The 18,508-nt window shown below is 43.0% G+C and overlaps 2 protein-coding genes across 2 annotated transcripts in view; one reads left to right on the forward strand and one right to left on the reverse strand.

Moving 5' to 3' along the window:
- LOC106656216 overlaps positions 1-18,508 on the reverse strand; it is a 148,558-nt gene that overhangs the window by 41,405 nt on the left and 88,645 nt on the right. The window lies entirely within an intron of this gene.
- The window catches only part of LOC106654688 (LIM domain transcription factor LMO4-B-like), a 103,558-nt gene continuing 89,127 nt past the window's right edge, over positions 4,078-18,508 (forward strand). Inside the window, exon 1 of the mRNA XM_014374689.2 lies at positions 4,078-4,516. The gene's annotated coding sequence lies outside the window, so the exon portion shown is untranslated. The remainder of the gene's footprint in view (positions 4,517-18,508) is intronic.

Below are 18,508 nucleotides of genomic sequence, written 5' to 3' on the forward strand. Positions count from 1 at the left end.
GTGATTTTTACCCAAAGGTCCACGCAGTCATTCGTATCGACACTCGCGCGACTGCAGCATTATATTTTTATTATAAAAGGGATACGCGGCATCGAATTTTTTTTCTCATTTTCTTCTTTGATCGTCTTAGCGATTCCTTCGACACCTTTCGATTCCAGCTCGGCGCATAAAATTACGCATAATCTCTTTGGCGAGACCGCGTAATATAGAAGCCAAACGCGTGCATACGTATATAAACAAAAACATAATATATAATATAGCCAGCTTAATGTACACGATTCTTTCGTAATTATCACGAGGAACTCGTAAGAAACTCTTTATTTAGGTAAAGCGCGGGTGCAACTTTTTTAATACCCCAAAAAACCATGAACGAGGAAAGACGCGACGGAACAGTTAAAGGAGAAAAAAAATTGTAAGGTAAAGAACTCGAACGTCCAAAAAACAAAAGGTACTTATAGGTGGCGGCAATGTCAAAAAAAGTAAAAATAAAGAATGAAGTGCCTGTGCGCGTATATACCAACAAAGTTGGCGTTGGCGCACTGCGAAGAGATCTCGAGCGAATAGTAGGTATATATACACATCTGGCAAGCCTCGAGAGCTCGTTAGCGTATTCATAGGTTTTATGGAACGATTAACCCTTTGAGGGACAGTTTAATTATAGAAGCCGATTAAATATCTTACGCCGCGCGTGTGTACGCGCCAAGGCGTATTATATATCGTTGCAGCATCCAGCGCAGCAGCAGCTAAAACTCCTGAGAGCATATTATAGTCTGGAATGGGCCCTACGTCACGTCTATATTCTTATTTCATTTTTATATTTATTCATCTTTCTTCGCCAATTATCATACATACGCGATATACTTACATATATTGGCGCGCGGCCTGGGCCGACGCATGTGCTGCTGCTGCAGCAACTATTACCTTGTGCAGCGCACATAGCTCGCGCGCAATGTAAGACAATTTTGAATGCTAATAAAATTAGCTCGGAAAGTCTACAGATCTACATAATTTCTCGCCTCTGTTGCCGCTGCTGCTGCTGCTGCCACTGCTGCCTTTTATATTATACGACTTTGCGAATAACTTTAATTAAATTTTCACGATGATGATTATAATGATGATGACGACGACGCCGCACACCACTACCACCAACATCACTACCACTGCCTCGGCTGATTTTAATTTTCATAATAGAGAGAGAGGAGCTTTTGCACTCCTGCTCCTCGGACGATACGAGCTGGGCAGGTAGAGGGGAGGGGAGTCGGGGTGTGCTATTACTTTTAAAACATTCATTTGAAAAACTTTATCATTTTTATGGGCCGCGAGCAGTGCTAGCTAGCTAGCTCCACGAGCGCCTAGGCCAAGAGCCGCCCCGGCGATTTTACCTTGTATAGTTTAATTAAAAGCGCCAAAGTTAACTTTTATTATTCATACGCGCGATAGCGCGCTGGCTATACATTTGAATATTACACGCGTCTTTCTTTATTTTATTTTTATTTTTTTCGTTGCCTGCTCCTTATTATTTACCCAGCCGCGCCATTTGTCCCGCTTCTTCTTTTTTTTTGGCGTTAACGTTTTTACAACGGGCCCTGCGCGCGTAATATTTTTATTAGGCCATTCGTGCGTATTTGCTTATAATTACGTGAGTGCGTGTGTGTGCGCGTATAGGTACGCAAGTAGAAGATGAATGTAATTAAAGCAGAAGGAAAAGTGAAAAAATTTTAGCGTCCAGTTTGTACGTATACTTAAGAACTCTCAATTAATTTTAATGCACACCCCGCGTATATACTTTTGCACTTTGACCAAGACGCGTTAGATATGTGCGTATATGGGCACTCGTGCGAAATTTTGCGCTGCTACTAGTCCGAGGTGCACCTTAGCTCTCTTACTCTCTCCCTAACTTGGCTCGCGAAGCTTTCGTTATTAGTATGTTAATTGCTGCTGTGTGTATTGCGCCCGAGCTTTTTAACGCGCGCTCCGCCATGGCACAAGTTCGTTAAGTAAAACGAGGCGGCATCTTCGGAGAGTTTGAGAGTATAAGAGAGAGAATGATCCTATATATTTATGAACGCGTACACTTTTTTTTCGAGCTAAGCAATTTATTTCGAGGCTCTACTACTAACTTCTCGCAGCAGCAACAACAACAAAAAAAGGGGGGGAGAAGGAAGAAAATAAAGAGGAAAAAGTAATTTTCTTATCTATACGCCTATTTGTTAAGCAGAACAATGTAATAAGTCTTACATAGCTGCACGCCTCAGCGGAATAGCAGTATAGCGCTAGCGCGCGGCAATAATATATAGCAGTTCTCTCTCGGCAGCAGCGCTCGAATCGAATGAAAGAGGATAAAAGCTGCCGATCATCTAACGGACGGTAGGATATAGGTATAGCATATAAACGCGAAGTAATAAAAAGCCTGATGAGCGGCTCGGAACACGGGGCTTGACTGAGCTGTGTAGAGTAGACGTAGGCCGTGAGCTCGCGAAACGGGCGCGTAAATTTACACCTTACGACGACTTTTTAGCTGATCTTCCAATCCGCCAATCGTAGTCGGCAACTAATGCCGTCGCGGCGCGCTCGCGATCTAACTTAGCTGTATAAGAGAGAGAGGCTGCTGCTGATCGAAAGTATAGGAGAAAAATCCAATGATCCCGAGAAGCAAAGAAGTCTTTATACGGTATTTATTTTCTTCGCGTGTGTGCGCGATTAAATGGGAAATACAAAAGAAGAGACAGAGGGAAGACGACGTGTTTTTGTTTTTGCACACATCTCTCTAGAGCGCGTCGAGAATCGGCTGCTTAGGATATTTTACCTCGCTATACAAGCGCAACTGTATTATATCCTGTGGCAATAGGTCTGCCATCAGTGTATATGTGTGTGTATATAATATATAGATAGATGCTGCAGCAGAGAGCTACAGCAGGAAAACGTCAATGACGATAAAAGACGATCAATCGTATCGTTTTAACGACTGGTTAAACGAGTCCGTGAGCTCGCGCGCTAACGCGGATCGTGCGCTCTGCAATGTCATTCTCGGGCGACAAAAGCCTCTCCCTCCTCCATATACCGCGCGCCGATAACGGCTTTCAGTGCTTTTTTTCTCTGCTGCGCTCTCTCTCGTTTCATAGAGAGAAATGCAATTATCTCGGCGCGCATAGGTACGGTAGAATACGTAATGTATATAGAAATGTATAATTCACGCCTTCGTGTTACATGCGTATTCGCTTCGAAAAATTGGAGCAAAATGACGCGCACGGTCGCCTATGTGTATAACGTCATCGCCCAATTATTTTGCATTAATGCTCGAGGCTCGATAATTCCAATCCTTACATGCTGCAGTTGCTGCTCCAAAAAAATCCATTCACCGAGAGGATCGAGTGGTGTATACGTATCGCAATGTATGTAAGCTAAGGCGCGAGCTCGCGACACGCATAAATCGCGTATATTCAAATACATAATACTTGCTGCAGCAGCAGCGGTGACGTTTTCTGCCGCGCGTGAAGCCAATCCCCTTTGCACATGCGATACCTATATCATATACACACGTACACATACACGGCAGGCATGGGCACGCAGACACAGTCGCAGACGATCCTTATATCACGTACATGTAACACCCACTCCTGCAGCTTTTCAATCTTATAACTTGCTGCTGCTGCTGCGCCTGCACACGTTGGCCCGTTAGAGCGCAAGCGCGAACCGGCGCGACGACGGACGACGGCAAAAGGCAGTGCTGCTGCTGCTGCTGCCTGCAGAACTCGCGAACCGAGAGCTCGTCATACCGAGTCGGCAACTCGCCGCCGCACCTGACTTGCAGCTCGCTTGCGCCGACGCTCGTACTCTCGTATACGTATAATAATAATATACCTCCCTTTCTGCGTGCACATGTGCATTCGTTGTTTCTCTTTCTCTTGTCATTGTATAGGTCTTCTCGTTTGAATCGAAATAATAAAACTATACAAGTATATCGGGAATAGATATACTGTAAAAGTGCTGCAAAATAAGTGTTTAAGAGTACATTTGTACAGTGTGTGCTAATACGAATCGCGTGTGTGATTTTTCTGTGCTTCGCTCCGTGACATCGTCGAGTATACAGTGAAAACTATCATAAGCAGCGAGTGTTGCGTTTGAATTTGATGAAAGCAGAAAAAAGCTCGTCTAGCGGGAATTTTCGAAAATTGACAAACTTCACGGAAGTGTGCTGCGTTCAAAAAAGTTCATAATAGTGCGTCGTATACACATACGTATAAACAGTTTATATAAAAAATAAACTTCGTTCGAGTGCACGTGCTACCGATCGGGTCAAAGTTTTTTTTGCGAGTGGACGCGCGCCTAGAAGCTGCATACACAAGCTCGCATTATCTCCTTGGCTGGACGTCGTCTATAAGATCGCAGACCATCGCTGCTTCTCCAAGAGAGAGACTACTACCCCGTAGAGCTAGCTGCTGCAGTATCAAAAAAGGAGAGAAAGAAAGAAAAGGAGGAGAGATAGATAGATCGAATGAGCTCATCTTCCGCATCGGTGAGTGATTTCATTCCAGTCGTTGGCCGTAATCGAATCATGCTGTTGCTGGCTTGATCCCGTACAATATCGCGCTCGCGTGTATGTGTGCTGCTATACGTGTGTGTGTGTCTGTGTGCCCATCTCCTCGTCTTCGTTCTATCCAATTCTTCAAACCCTCCATCCCCCACATACATACATACATATATCGTCCTTCTATGTACTAAACTTCTGACATCGAGCCCCAACGAGAGTGAGCGCGGCGCACGGCACACATATACGCGCATAGAAGCTCTGAAGTTTTCTTCTTCTCGCGGCGGCGGTGGCGGCTCAACTCTCATCTGACTCCTTTTTGTGCACACGTTCGTACATATTATATAGCACACACATACACACGAACGCATATTATATCTATATATCACGATATACGCACATGTATATAGCAGCTCTCTGTGCTCCGAGGCTCTTCTCCGTTTCGATGTTTAATCAACTCTTAATTGGCAATTTCGCCCAGGCGAGGCGCATTATCGCCGCCGCCGAAGGAGAATTGCTCACAGACGGACGAACGAGCAGCACAGCACAGCTCAGCTCGCTCAGATAGCAGCAGAAGCAGCAGTAGAGTGAGAAGCAAAAGCCGCATCTCCCACTCGCAATCTATACGCGAATGTTATATATGTACACGACGAATGATTGATTCGTACTTAAATCCTGGCACACGCACACTGTTGCATATTATGAATCGAGCTCCCTCTCGACTCTCGGAGAATTTAACGTTAAGAAGATCTCTGCTGCTTTATGTATACACACACGTCGAGTAGATCCTTTGCAACGCACGCGCGCGTGCAAAGTAATTTTCGACTTTAATTATATGCACACACACTCAGTCACATACACACACACTTACACGCACCCAGCGTCAAGCACGCGAAGTTAATATTAAATCAAGCCGATTTGTATTATAATAGCGTGAAATCAAGTGTGTGTAGCGCGATATTATTATACATATATCGGTGCATATATTTATAATAATAATGCGGGTCCGGTTGCGCGTTATATTGCCTTGCGCGCCGCTGCAGCACACGTATACACGCTGGGTAATCGCATGATTTATTTCTATTGGCTTTTTAATCTTTTGTGCAGCGGAAAACCCGCGCGCGCGCTCGCGACGATGAAAAATATACGAGCTTGTTTTTGTTCCGCTTGATTACATTTTTACGCGCCAGCAGCAGCAACGGCAGCGGCGCGGCGGCAGAGACAGCTTTTAGGTTTTGATAGTACGGAGTTAATTGAAACAATGTTGATGTATGGCTAATTACTTTTTATGGATATATAGCGCGTGCGCGCGAAAGAGCGCGTCATATATACAACGAGAGTGCACACACACACACATAGACACTTACACACAAGAGCGTACTCGAGTTGCTGCTGCAGATGCGAATACGTACTATATAGCGCAGAGTACGAGCGCGCGCGCGGGGTATCAAGAAATTCAATTAAAGGAAGTTCATTAACTTTGTTTGGATTTCGAGTAAATGAGTTTCATATCAGTTCTAATTATGTTCGCGATGTTAAATTAGTCGAGCCCCCACCACCACCACCACCACCACCGTTGCTACCAGCCACCTCGTGTGCCTTCTCCCTGCGCACCTCGACGCTCTTCCTCGCTCTCTCGTTAAATACATACGTACATAGTGCATGTGCAGGTTTTAGATCGATATTACACACACACGCGTATAATACACAAAAACATTAGGGACGACGCGCAAATTACATTACTTACACAATGTACAAACATTTATTATTATACGATTTTCTTTCGCTCAGCTGTCGCGTCTTTTTTGCCGCTACTGCTGAGCTATCGGTAAGAATTGCACACAGGCGCGCGAGTTACGGAGGTTGAAAATTAATAATAAATGGCATATATACGTGTCGCGTCCGCAGCGTGAGCACTGCAGCGAAATAAATGAAGCAATTTAATGAGGAGAATTTTCAAAGCAAAGCTTTAACGAATTTGTATTGTGTATGTGTGAGTGTACGTACGTAAGTATGTGTGCATGTGTGTTTATGTATGTGCAGCTGAATAAATTGACGTCAAAGTTACAAATCTTCAACGCACGTGTGTACGTGAGTGTATGTGTATAGGTATGTGTGTGTGTGTAGTATGCGAAATGACTATGAATGATTATTATGTACGCGTTCATTATTCGTGCCAATTAAATCTTAAGTAGTGCACCTCGCTTCTTCAATGTGGTGCACGTGTGTGTGTGTGTGTGTATATAATATTGCCTTGAAGTCACCCAATTAAGAAAATGAAGCGCGCGTCTGCCTCGGTATACACGCTCGCGCGTGCATTTCGTTGTTTTTAAAAACTCGACTTATAAATACGTACGTGTGTACGCTGTTTTAAGTATCACGATAAAGTCCTTAGATTACTTTTCAATCATTATTTCTTACGATTTTGCAACTTTAAAAGGCGCGTCTCTCGCTCGGATTGGTTTTTTTCTGCTTTGTACCTTCCTCCTCTTGTCCTGTTTTCTTTTCTTCCTTTTTTTCGTACCCTTTATATATATAATTTCAAATGATTCCGTGAAACAGTGTCTATGGCAAGGCGGATCGCACCGACTCTTTTACTCACACGCAATTTATCTCGATTGAAAAAGTAATTAAAACAGCCATTAAAAGACTCGGAAAAAGAGTAGAGAAAAAAAAACTAATTGTGTTCGCGGTACATAATGCCTATATAGACGAGTACTACTATATACCTCGGTCTTCTTTTCTTTTTTCGTGACCGCGCGCGCGCACCACGGCGAAAAGGACGAAAACTAAAATCTTATTTCAAAGTTAAATATCGTAACGTGGTGAATAAATGAAAATGATGACATTAGCAAGGCGGAATTTAAATTTGAAACTATATATACGTACGCGTGTATAATTTGGTTGCGGGGGAAATAAATTCTCGGGATCAAAAGCAAAAGAAAAACGTCGAACTCGTCGCTGCTGCTGCTGCTGCTAGCTGCGCACCTACGCGCAATGTACGAGTATAATCAAACGCAAAGAGAAAAAAAAAATAACCACATGTGCGTGTATACAGTTGAATACACAAACAGCGAAGACAGAGAAAGAGATGGAGAGAAAGAGACGAACCGCAGAGCACTGCATAATGATATACAACTCGGTATTTGACCCAAATCATTATGCAAACGCGCGCGCGAGCGCACATCTTTGGGAATGAGAGGGGAGAGGAAGAGAGGATATACACATCGCGATAAAATCAGAAGAACTGCATCTATTATCGTCAACGTCTAAGCGTGGTATTACAGTAGAGACATTTGAAGAAGAGGAAGGAAAAAAAAACTGTCCTTTGTGCGCGAGTGTGTGTAGGTATATAGAATAAACGTGTACACGCTCGAGTGGCAATTTTTTGCTTTATCGCCACCGCTCGGCTGCACATTAATTAAACCCAGTAGTAGTAACGTTGTCGCGTCTCTTTCTCTCACTCATTCTTATACAATATATATATAAATGCCTACTCTCTTTCTCGCGTCTTCTATTACGTTAATGAGATTTCGACCGCATGGCTCCTTTTTCTTTGCGCAGCAGCAGTAACAGCAGCGGCGGCAGCAGCATCGGCCAATACCGCGGCTCTCTTATATTCCTTTTTTTCCTCCCCGAATCAAGATTCAATTTCGTTTTTATCGCCCGAGACATTTATTTCTTTCTGATGCGATTTATATATATGGCCGCTTCTCCGCGAAATCAAATGTCCCAAAAATGTTTTTTTTTTTCAGTTGGGATGAAAAATTATTGTTTTTGATATCACATAAATCTCCAATTTTTCCGAATTTTTGGGAACGAAAAAATTTCTTTGATATAAAAGGGCTATTAGACATGTACAAATTATAATAATCAGAGTATAACATTTTTTTCGATAGTTTATCCATCTTTTTTGCTTTTCAAATACTATTTTTTACAATATGCAGTTTGTGATAATTAGCATTTGAACTTACTTGCAAAAGTTCTTATTATAATTTCTACAAAATGTTAAAAATTTATTTCAAACGAGTTTTACTTATACAAATATTTTCAATTTCCCACTTGCAGATATTGGTAATCGCCATCTAGTGGCGAAGAACTAAAGTGTCGTATTTTTGTATCAAAGTGCTTGAAACTGTTTTAATTTTTTTTTAAACAATTAAATTACTATTTCAGTTTAATTGATCTACCTTTACTATTTGCAAAAAATTAATTGCATTTTAAAACAAGCCAATTAATGGTAATTCATTTGAAAAATTTTTAAATGGTCATTTTTTGTCATTTGGTTACAGTTTATGTTGAGTATTTCTACGAGGGCTTTGAAAATTAAAAAAACTCTTCAAAAGGATCTCGGCACTTGAGCAGCTTGTTACAATACAGAGAAAGACAAAAGTCTAAACCTGATCTAGTTCTATCCAGTCTTTCATCGCTAAAAAATTCACCGATCTTCCTTACAATTTCAATTAATATTGTCATGTACGATCTGACAAAAAAAAATTTTAATACCAGCAGCGAGCCATTGAGTCATTCGATTTCACAGAGAATCGGTCGTATACACGTAAAACGCGTCCCTGAGTTTTGTTTTGTTTACAGTCGCTCGGCGCATCTGTACTATATACATTATATAATACATATACCGCTGTAATATTGCATTATACGCTATATAGACAGGCAGCTCGAAGGTGGCGCGGGGAAAAGAGAGGGTTAAATTCGCGTTTAATTATAACTTAAATTTTGCCGAATTCAGCTCTTTCCCGCTGCTGCGCCGAAGCAAGATAGAGCAAGAGAGAGAGAAGCCTCGACTCTTATCGCTCATTGTTCCTAATTAGAACGTTATCTTCGGCGTTCGAGCTCGAGACGCGCGCGTGCTCGCGCTAGAATATTAATTTGCGTCGCTCGCGGAGTAGTAGCGCACAGGAGAGAGAGAGAGAGACGAAGAGAGCGAAAACTTACCTCTCCCATCCCTGCGCGCAATTTTCTCCAGCTACGGGTAATATATAACGCACGACGCGAATTATTAATTGCTAATAAACTAATCAAACGTCGAGCGCGCGTCAAAGTGCGCGAGAGCTCGACTTCTTCGATAATATGAAGCACAAAATGAAAACCAAAAAGTAATAACAAAAGTTTCTATATAGCCGATCTCGAGCAATCTCCATTGTTGAATTCGGCTCGAGCGTTGTGCGAGCAGCAGCTCGAACGATCGAGGAAAAAACACGCGATGCATCGCCGACTTTCGATTTGATCATTTGCGCGCCGGCGGTTGATTGGAAAAGAGAAAGAGAGGGAGAGAGAAAAAAAGAGAGAAAGATTAACTTTTTTTCCCCTTCAGTCTTTTATGGACAAGCTGCAAACGATCAATCGTTGCGTTGCATGCAGGCAGTTAAATATATCGATGTCTCTCGTATTATATATAATAATTAAGCCCATACAGAGAAAGAGAAAGAGACAGAGACAGAGAACGAGAGCCGGATAAAAAGATTTCGGAATATAAAAAGACGTAATATACCGCCGCGCGCAGACGTATTATAGGCTCGCGTTCACGAGAGCGATAAATTGCATTTCGCGACTTCCGATGTATCGCATTATATTATACGCACATAATATACCTACGCGTTTATACGCATACGAAGATCGGCTGCTTATAATGTTTATATTATATAGCCGTGTATATAGTGTACATATGAACGCGCGTGTCTCGACCCACACGACTGACTCGACGGGTGCGTGAGTGCATCGCACTGTACGGCAACTCGCTTTTGCAGACTCGACGCTCGGCCAGTAAGACCGGTAGCTGTTGCGTTGATGGCCTCGCCTCGTATAATGTATACTTTATATAGATATAGATATATATATTTCGCGCGCTTGTTGCAGAGGCAGCAGCACGAGCTCGAAGAATTGCAGTGTATACGCTCAGGCGTGCGTGTCTCGTGCTGTTACAACGACGACGACGACAGCAGCTCGATGTTTCATATTTTAATTAAATATATACCCGTATTTAGACGAGTTAGTGAGTACCCGATTTGAACGAGTTCGTCAGACTTGAATGTCTGAATGATTTCGGGTACTCGATAGAGGTATTTTTAGATGCTCGCATTTTTCGGTGAATTTTTTCAATTGTGCCATCGTATAATTATTTTTTAATATTTATAATTTTGATACTTGTAATTTTGATACTTGAACAAATTTGGTCTCAATGCGATATCGTGGTTAATAAATACATAATTTAAGATTGTTTACTTCAAATTATCGTATGCTTATCAATAAAAAAATCGCAACTAATCTTCCAAATTTATTTATTGAAATGACATAAAAACTATTCAACATTAAATAACATCAGACATTAAAAAATACTGCAAATACGTTTATATTGTCATAATTAATTTTGGCCTGTTAGCCGCTAAACAAATATTATATAAATCTTGGTTCATTAACTGATCAATGATCGGTTCACAGCACTCAATTTGGCAGTCTGTAGTGAATCAGCTCCAAGATAGGATCCAGAGCCCATCGCCGGATAAATCCTCTAGACATCATCTCACACAGATACTAACAAGGAGAGCCTTTCATCTGCGGGTCACAGATCCTTACCAAACTTGTTTGGGGGTCTTCTTGTACATAATAATGAAGCCCTCTATGGTTACTTTATTCCAATGGGCCCTGGAAACCATTATAAAGCACCATAAAGTATATATAATATAATATAATATAATGTATAAAATACCACTTATTGGTATCAGGCCTTGTACGGTCAAGTCTAACTGTCTCAAAAATATTTGTACATGAACTTTTATGGATTCTAGACACTTTTTCAAACAATAAACAATTGAACTCAATTGGTTTGTTGTGTAAGTTTTAAAGAGCGCACCAATTTAAGCTAAAATTAACGTACCAAACAATAAATATTGATGTAAATTATATGAAAATGTTTTTTATTTGTATAACTCATATATCCCTTCTCTTCACCTATTCCTGACACTCACCTGGAGTGAATTTACGTATGTTTTGAGAGCCAGAAATTGGTGATAAAGAAAGAACAGTGAGTTTTATAAATGAAAACATTTTTCCATGATTTAATATAAATATAGGTTGATACATTTTAGCTGGAATTGATTCGCTCTTTGAGAATTTCAGTAAACCAATTGAGTTACATTGTTTATTGATTGAAAAGGTGCTTTGGACATTAAAAACTCAAAGTATAAATACTTCTCACTCAGTTAGACTTGACTGTGTGAACTTGATATAATTATACGCTAATATGTGGTATTTTATACATTATATTATATTATGTACTTTATGGTGCTTTATAGAAGTTTCCAGGGCCTATTGGAATAAAATAACCATAGAGGGTTTCATTATTATGTACAAAAAGATCCCTAAACAAGTTTGGTAAGGATCTGTGACCCGCAGATGAAAGGCTCTCCTTGTAAGTACAAGCCTCTCTAGACCTTTCGGGGAGGTCCTAAAAATTATCATATTGCTTGAACTTGTAGTAGTCCGTATACGTGAGTCGTTTTTCCTCCTCTTCTGATCGTAATTGCAGCAGGTCATAGATTGACAGATTACTGCTTGGCTGACAGATGTAATTGAAATTTATTCTGGAAGACATCGATGAATCATAGTATAAATATTTCAATTTTTGGAGTCGATAAAAGAAAACAAATCGAGTGCCCAAAGGTTCTCTAGATGTGTTCGTCGATAGAAAAGTCATTGTCAATCGGTATTCAGTCGAGTCGCCAAGGAACATTTATGCCACTAAGACGGCTAGCCGCCAAGCAAATATTATACAAGTCTCGGTTCGTTAGATTTTCGACGATCATGTCGTAGCAGAGAATCGGCAGTCGGTAATGTATCAGCACCAAGAACGACTCCAGTGCCCAGTCCCGGAAAAATCGCCTCGACAGCATCTCGCACAGGCGTAGCTCGCGAGCGTCCACGCTGGGTCCCTCATAATGTAAGCTCGTAAATATTCTCGATCGAGCCAACCTGTGGTAGTCCGCCAACGCGAGTCGTTTCACCTCCTCGGCTCGCGACTCCATCAGATCGTAGAGCGACAGGCCCGAATGAAACAGGTATTCTTTTGCCCTGCTCTTGAAATTCTCGTCGTCGCCCCAAGTTATTTCGAGATTCGCCGATCCCTCGAACAATTCGCATACGTCGAACAGTCGCATGATCGTCATAGTGTCGCATCGATCCAGCTTGTATCCTCTCTTCTCGAGGCACTCGACTACGGTCAGAACGCCGGCCGCGAATTTTACTTTTTCGCCTGTATCCAATCTATCGACAAACTCGTGGAAGCGTCTTGAGGTGGGAAAAACGAAGCTTTCGAGATTGGCGCCACTATCCAAGAGTCGATCGACGTAGTCCGGATTGTAATTCACTACCACCCATTGCAACGGTGTCAGGCCCTCATTGTCTCGGGCATCGATCAACACCTGCTTATCGTTCTCTTTGCAGGTATCCAAGAAAACGGCCACGAAGCCGTAGTCGACGTTCTATCTCCTCCGGCAAATGAAGTGCAGAGGCGTGTATCCGCTCGAGTCGGTCGAGTTCGGACCGGCGCCCTGTTCCAGTAAAATTCGCATGAGTATCGGACTGTTTTGGTTCGCGGCGTAGTACATGGGCGTCTGTCCCGAATCGTCCTCGGCATCGACCAGCAACCGCAGCCCCCCGTCTTCGCAGATACGAAATAACGCCAGCAACGTCCTAAAATTTTTAGAGGATACCTTGCAAAAAGTGTTCACAGGAGTCAATCCCTGTCGATCGGCCAGATTCGGATCCGCGCCGTTTTCCAGCAGCACCCGGACGAACTGTGGATCGCTGTCACTGCTGGCCATGGCAAGGTGCAGAGGTGTCCATCCGTACTCGTTGGCCGGTTGATTGGGATCCGCGCCGCTTCTCAGCAGGATTTTGGCAATTTCTATGTTCCGATAACTCACGGCCAGATGCAGAGGCGACCGGTCCGTCTTTTGCCAAACGCCGACTTGACAAATAATCTGTGGATTGGCAAACAATTTCATGATCGTCAGAGCGTCGCTTCGCTGCAGATCGTATCCTCTATTCTCGAGACGTTCAGCGACTGCCAGAGCCTCAGACACCAATCTCAATCTAAAGTTAAGCGACATTTTATCATCCCAGTTTGAAAATCCATCGGCAAAATAATCCACAGTAGGAAAAACGAAGCTAAACAAATCAGCACCATGATTCAAGAGTACATCAACCGCATCTGGCGCAAGAATTGCCACAGTCCATTGAAGAGGTGTTCGACCACATTTGTTTACGGCGTCAAGTTGCACTGTTAGATGCTTTCTGTTTCTGATCTCGAATAACACCTTCGTCAAGTGGTAGTTGTTACAAAACTGGCAAATGAAATTATTTTCCACAGTTAAGTGCAAAGGTGTCAATCCGTCCTTGTTGGTCAAGATTGGATTGGCACCGCTTTCCTCATCATCTTTATCTCGTGATTAGTTAGAGCCACGTGTAATGGTGCGTTCTTAACTTGTTCTGAGCATTGATTTGAACCGGCTGATGATTACAAAGTCATCATCATCGTATTTGTAATTTTTACAAATACTACTGGAGGTGTCAATCCTTTTGCATTAGCCAAATCCTCTTCCGAGTTCAACTTGTCCTAGGCGTTGATTTGCACCATCTGCTTGATGTCGTCGCAGATGATGAAGAATATCTTCTCGAAGTCATCGTAGTCAGTCATCGGAGCGTCGCAAATAATGTGCAGAGGAGTCGATCCCTCTGCATTAGCCAAATTCGGACTTGCGTCCTTTCTCCGTAACAATTCGACGACCTCCTTTCTTTCTTTCTGAGAAATGAAAAAGGGTAATACTTCTTATTTCTGCGGTCACAATGAACCGAAAAATTCGCCGTACGATAAAACAAAAATAGTCAAAAAGACTTGCGGAGGAATTAATTTTTGCCCGCACGCTGTACGCGTGTAGCTAATCTAAACGCATACACACATCCGTATAATGTACGCGAGCGCATTACGTATGGACGCGGGCGCGCACGGGGCACGTCGCAAATTAACGCGAGCGCGCACAGACTCAAAGCTCTCGCGAGCGCATATATATTGCACACACACATACCCTATATATGTATACTTATTATAACACCAGCACTAATACTACGACGCGTACGTACGAGCGGTTGCTACTCTCACTCGCGAGTATATATAGCAGTAGCACCTAGTACTTCTACTCGGCAATAATTGGGAGCGCCTTAATTGCCAGGCGCGCGCGCGCGCGCGCGAGCAAGCGGCTCTCTTTCTCTCTTCAACGGCAGCAGCAGCGGCAGCAAGCGATGACCGTTGTAATTGCTCTCGCCTAAGGTGCCGAGGTCTGCATGAGCGCAGCGGCTATATACCCGTGTGCCTCCAAAGACGAGCTTGCGGCGCAGGAACGAGGGAGCGAGCGAAAGAGAGAGACAGAGACGCCGTATAGCCACGAGTGGTGTAGGTGTGTGTACGTACGTGTAAGCTGTAAATGAGACTCCGTGCGCCTACACGTGCGAGGCCCACGAGGGAGAGTTGGCTTAGTCGCGGTGATATGAATATGCAGCTCTGGTATGTATATGTAGCCGAACACTACGAGAGATGAAAGGCTTTTATTTTTATGTGTGCGTATATGCCGTATAATAGACGACGAACCGTGCCTTTTTTATTCCTTATTTTTTACCTGGCCACGCACTAAAGTTTCAATGATAAAAGTCGATTAGCTCGTGCGCTAAGCGCCGCGTACAATTTCGCAGTTATGGCTCGTAGTATACATTAATTGAAACACGTATGATATCGTCGTATTACGCGTACGTGCGTGTGCTTTCTTCATCATATAATAATACGCGCTCAGACCAATGTATATATGAGACTTCGTTTTCTTCGCTATTTTCCCGCTTTATTGGATTGATCATTATATAGCCTGGCGGCTGTGACTCGTCGTTACTCATTTCTCTCTCCGCGCGCGCATCTCTCTGCCTCGCCATACCTTCCTTCTTCTCTCATTCTCCTTTAATTGCTCTCTCTCTCTCTCTCTCTCTCTCTCTTCCTCTAACTCCCAGCGCGTCGTTTATTACCGTATACAGAGAGAGTGAAAGAGAGGAGCTTTTCTTTCATTTCATCTCGTTTTTCGAGCTCATTTTTTCGCTTCGCTCTTTTTTTTCAGGGGTAGAGTAAGAGAGAGAGTGAGAGCCAGTGCGCACGTTTTCTGCGTGCGCGAACATCGCACACATGCGCGCAGCAGCACACACCCTCGTTATTTCGCCTGTCTCGTTACGTTCGCCGCTTAGGAGAGCTTTCTTCTCTTTCCCGCTCTCCTTTTCCTCGCGGACTTCAAATGCCCACGAGAGAAAATGGGAAGGTTGCTGCTCCCTATGCATGTCTTTCTCTCTCTCTCTCTCGCCCTTTTCTCCACGCCGTATATATTATAAAGGCATATACGAGAAAGAAAGAGAGAGAAAAAAAAAACTTTTAATGATAGCTCGTTGTTGCGATTGTTATTACATTGCGTACATCGGTGCCTCGAGGCTATAAATTTAATAAAGCCTAATAGATATATCCGTAATAAAAATACCTTGAATCTTTGAGGTATATATACTGTCTACATATATTCACGCATGGAAGGCTCGTACGAGTTAATCGGTAATAATTGTTTTCCTTCGATTTTTTCCATTCTTTTTTTGTTTTATTATTTCTTGACTTTTCGCTTTGTTGTTTTGCCCGTTGGAGGTTTCGAAGGCAAAAAAAAAGCAAAGGAAACAAAGTTCCAAGCCACGGCGCGCGTTTCTTATTAACTTTGGAAAATGGCTCACAAGCGACAAGTATAAACGAAGGCATCTATATATATATTATATAGCCTATATGGACGCGCTTGCGTTTCGCAGGGCAATTAGCTGCACTGCAGCGAAAGAGACGCGCGCACTCGCGAATGGGCTATGTACCAATTAAAGATCGAAGGCGACTCCGAAGTAATTAAATTGAAAAGATAAAGAAAATCGCCTCCGTCATCGCGGCTCTCTCGCGAGTTGTAGTAGGTATAATATACCTACGATAAGAAAATACAGATATATTTAACATCCTTTGCGATCTCTCGACTCGCTTTGCTTCTGCGCCTTATATGACTGACATTATCAGCTGAAAATAGAGGCCGAGCGGCGGCGGCGGCGACGACGTATCAGAAATTTAATGAAAAACATTCCACGATGAGCGAGAGATGAAGGAGCAAAAGCAGCGCAGAAGCAGGACGAAGTTGCTGCTGCTGGTCGAGAGAGAACGAGAGAAAGAGAATAGTCGCATGTTACACGTCCGCTGACGCGCCGGAGCGAAATGTGACAAGTATTTTAATAAGAAAATACAAATTAAATTTCTTCGAGTCGGGGGCAGCTGCAACAGGGCGAGGGGCAGACAGGAGAGAGAGAAAGAAATCATCGGGGCGAGCTCTAATAAGAATCGGCCGCGCGTTTTTTTCTTCAACTGCCGCGTGGACCGTGCAGATTTCTTGCGACTAATAATAATGGACGCGTCTTGTCACCGCAAAACACAAACACATACACACACACAGCTTGTACGCGATCTTGAAACGAATCGATCGTTGCTATGTTATACCTCGAGTAAGTATGAGTATGTGTACTGCATTGTATATATCCACACGTATACACACACTAATACATATACACGTGCTGCAGGGCCAATTGCCAATTACTTTAATTAACAATTTCCTTTTTTTGCTTGGCCAAGCTCGAGCGACCCAATTAAAGGTTCGCTCTTTACTTCTGTTTCATTTCTCTTTCTTCCTCTTTTTCTCTCTGTCTCTGTCTCTCTCGCTCGCTCACTCGCTAACTCTTTTGATTTGTTTGTGGATTATACATGCAGCAAAGATTCGCTCTTTTCTTCGAGTGCAATACAATTAGCTTTCTCGGAAAACGACCGAAATTTGCCTTTTATCGAGGGGGGACTTTTGCTGCTGTTGCTGCTGCTTAATTGATTTCTCGCCCACACGTGTACAGGTCGTTGGCAAGCAAAAAAAAAGAAAAGAGAAAAAAAATCATAACAAGAAGAAAAATCGAACGAAAAACTCTCTCTACCTCAAGGGGATGGTGATTGTGTATATAAAATGTGTATATGTATGTGAGCGCACCAGCGTAGTACGTACCTATATACGTTTAAGTCGAGGGAAAAAAGGCTAATGCCTCGATAAACGGCCACTTAAGGTCCGGTTTTTATTAAAAAAGTTGTAATTAACGGAGCATTACTCACTATGGGTGGGACGCGCTTATAGGACCAGGTCGGTTCCGCGGCGGCGGCTGCTTCATACCTACTACTACTACTACTACCGGCCGGCGCGACGCTAAGCGGCAACGTTCCTCGCGCCCTGGGCGGTATAAAACCTTCGTTTTAAGTAGTTGCACAGCTCTTGCGTAGAGAAAACCTTTGAGCCTCTATATACGCAATTCCCTTCTCCTGCCCCTTCTTTTTTTCTACTCTCTCCTCTTTCTTCTTCTTCTCCTTCTTCATCTCCTCTTTTTTTTTTGCCTTGTCGCGTAAAAATTTTAATTAACGCTGCGCCGCTGCGAGAGGAGCTGCGAGCGGCCAAGTATTATAAGAGCAGCGGCCGCAGCGGGAGAAAGAGAGTTTGCGAAAAGAAGTGTAATATACGCTTGGGGTATAAGAAGTAGCAGCAGCGGCATGGCTACGATACGCGGTTAATTTATAAAAAGAAAATAGATATACATGCTATATAGCACAGGCAGGAGGCGAGCTGAGCAGGCTTATTAGAAGCCGTTATGCTCTCGCGCGGGTAATTGATGAAAGGTGCCTCGGCGCAATCGAGTTATCGCAGGAAATTGATCGTGCCGCTGATTACGTTAATACACTTTGCCATCTGTGTATGTGTGTGCGTGCTTGTGTGCGTACATAGCCAGTGGTACTGCGGCTCTTACGCAGTATAATGTGTGTAGTAATCGATACATCCTGAT

Source organism: Trichogramma pretiosum, unplaced genomic scaffold (assembly GCF_000599845.2).
Source record: "Trichogramma pretiosum strain Unisexual culture from Peru unplaced genomic scaffold, Tpre_2.0 scaffold1, whole genome shotgun sequence".
In the NCBI taxonomy this organism is placed as follows: domain Eukaryota; kingdom Metazoa; phylum Arthropoda; class Insecta; order Hymenoptera; family Trichogrammatidae; genus Trichogramma; species Trichogramma pretiosum.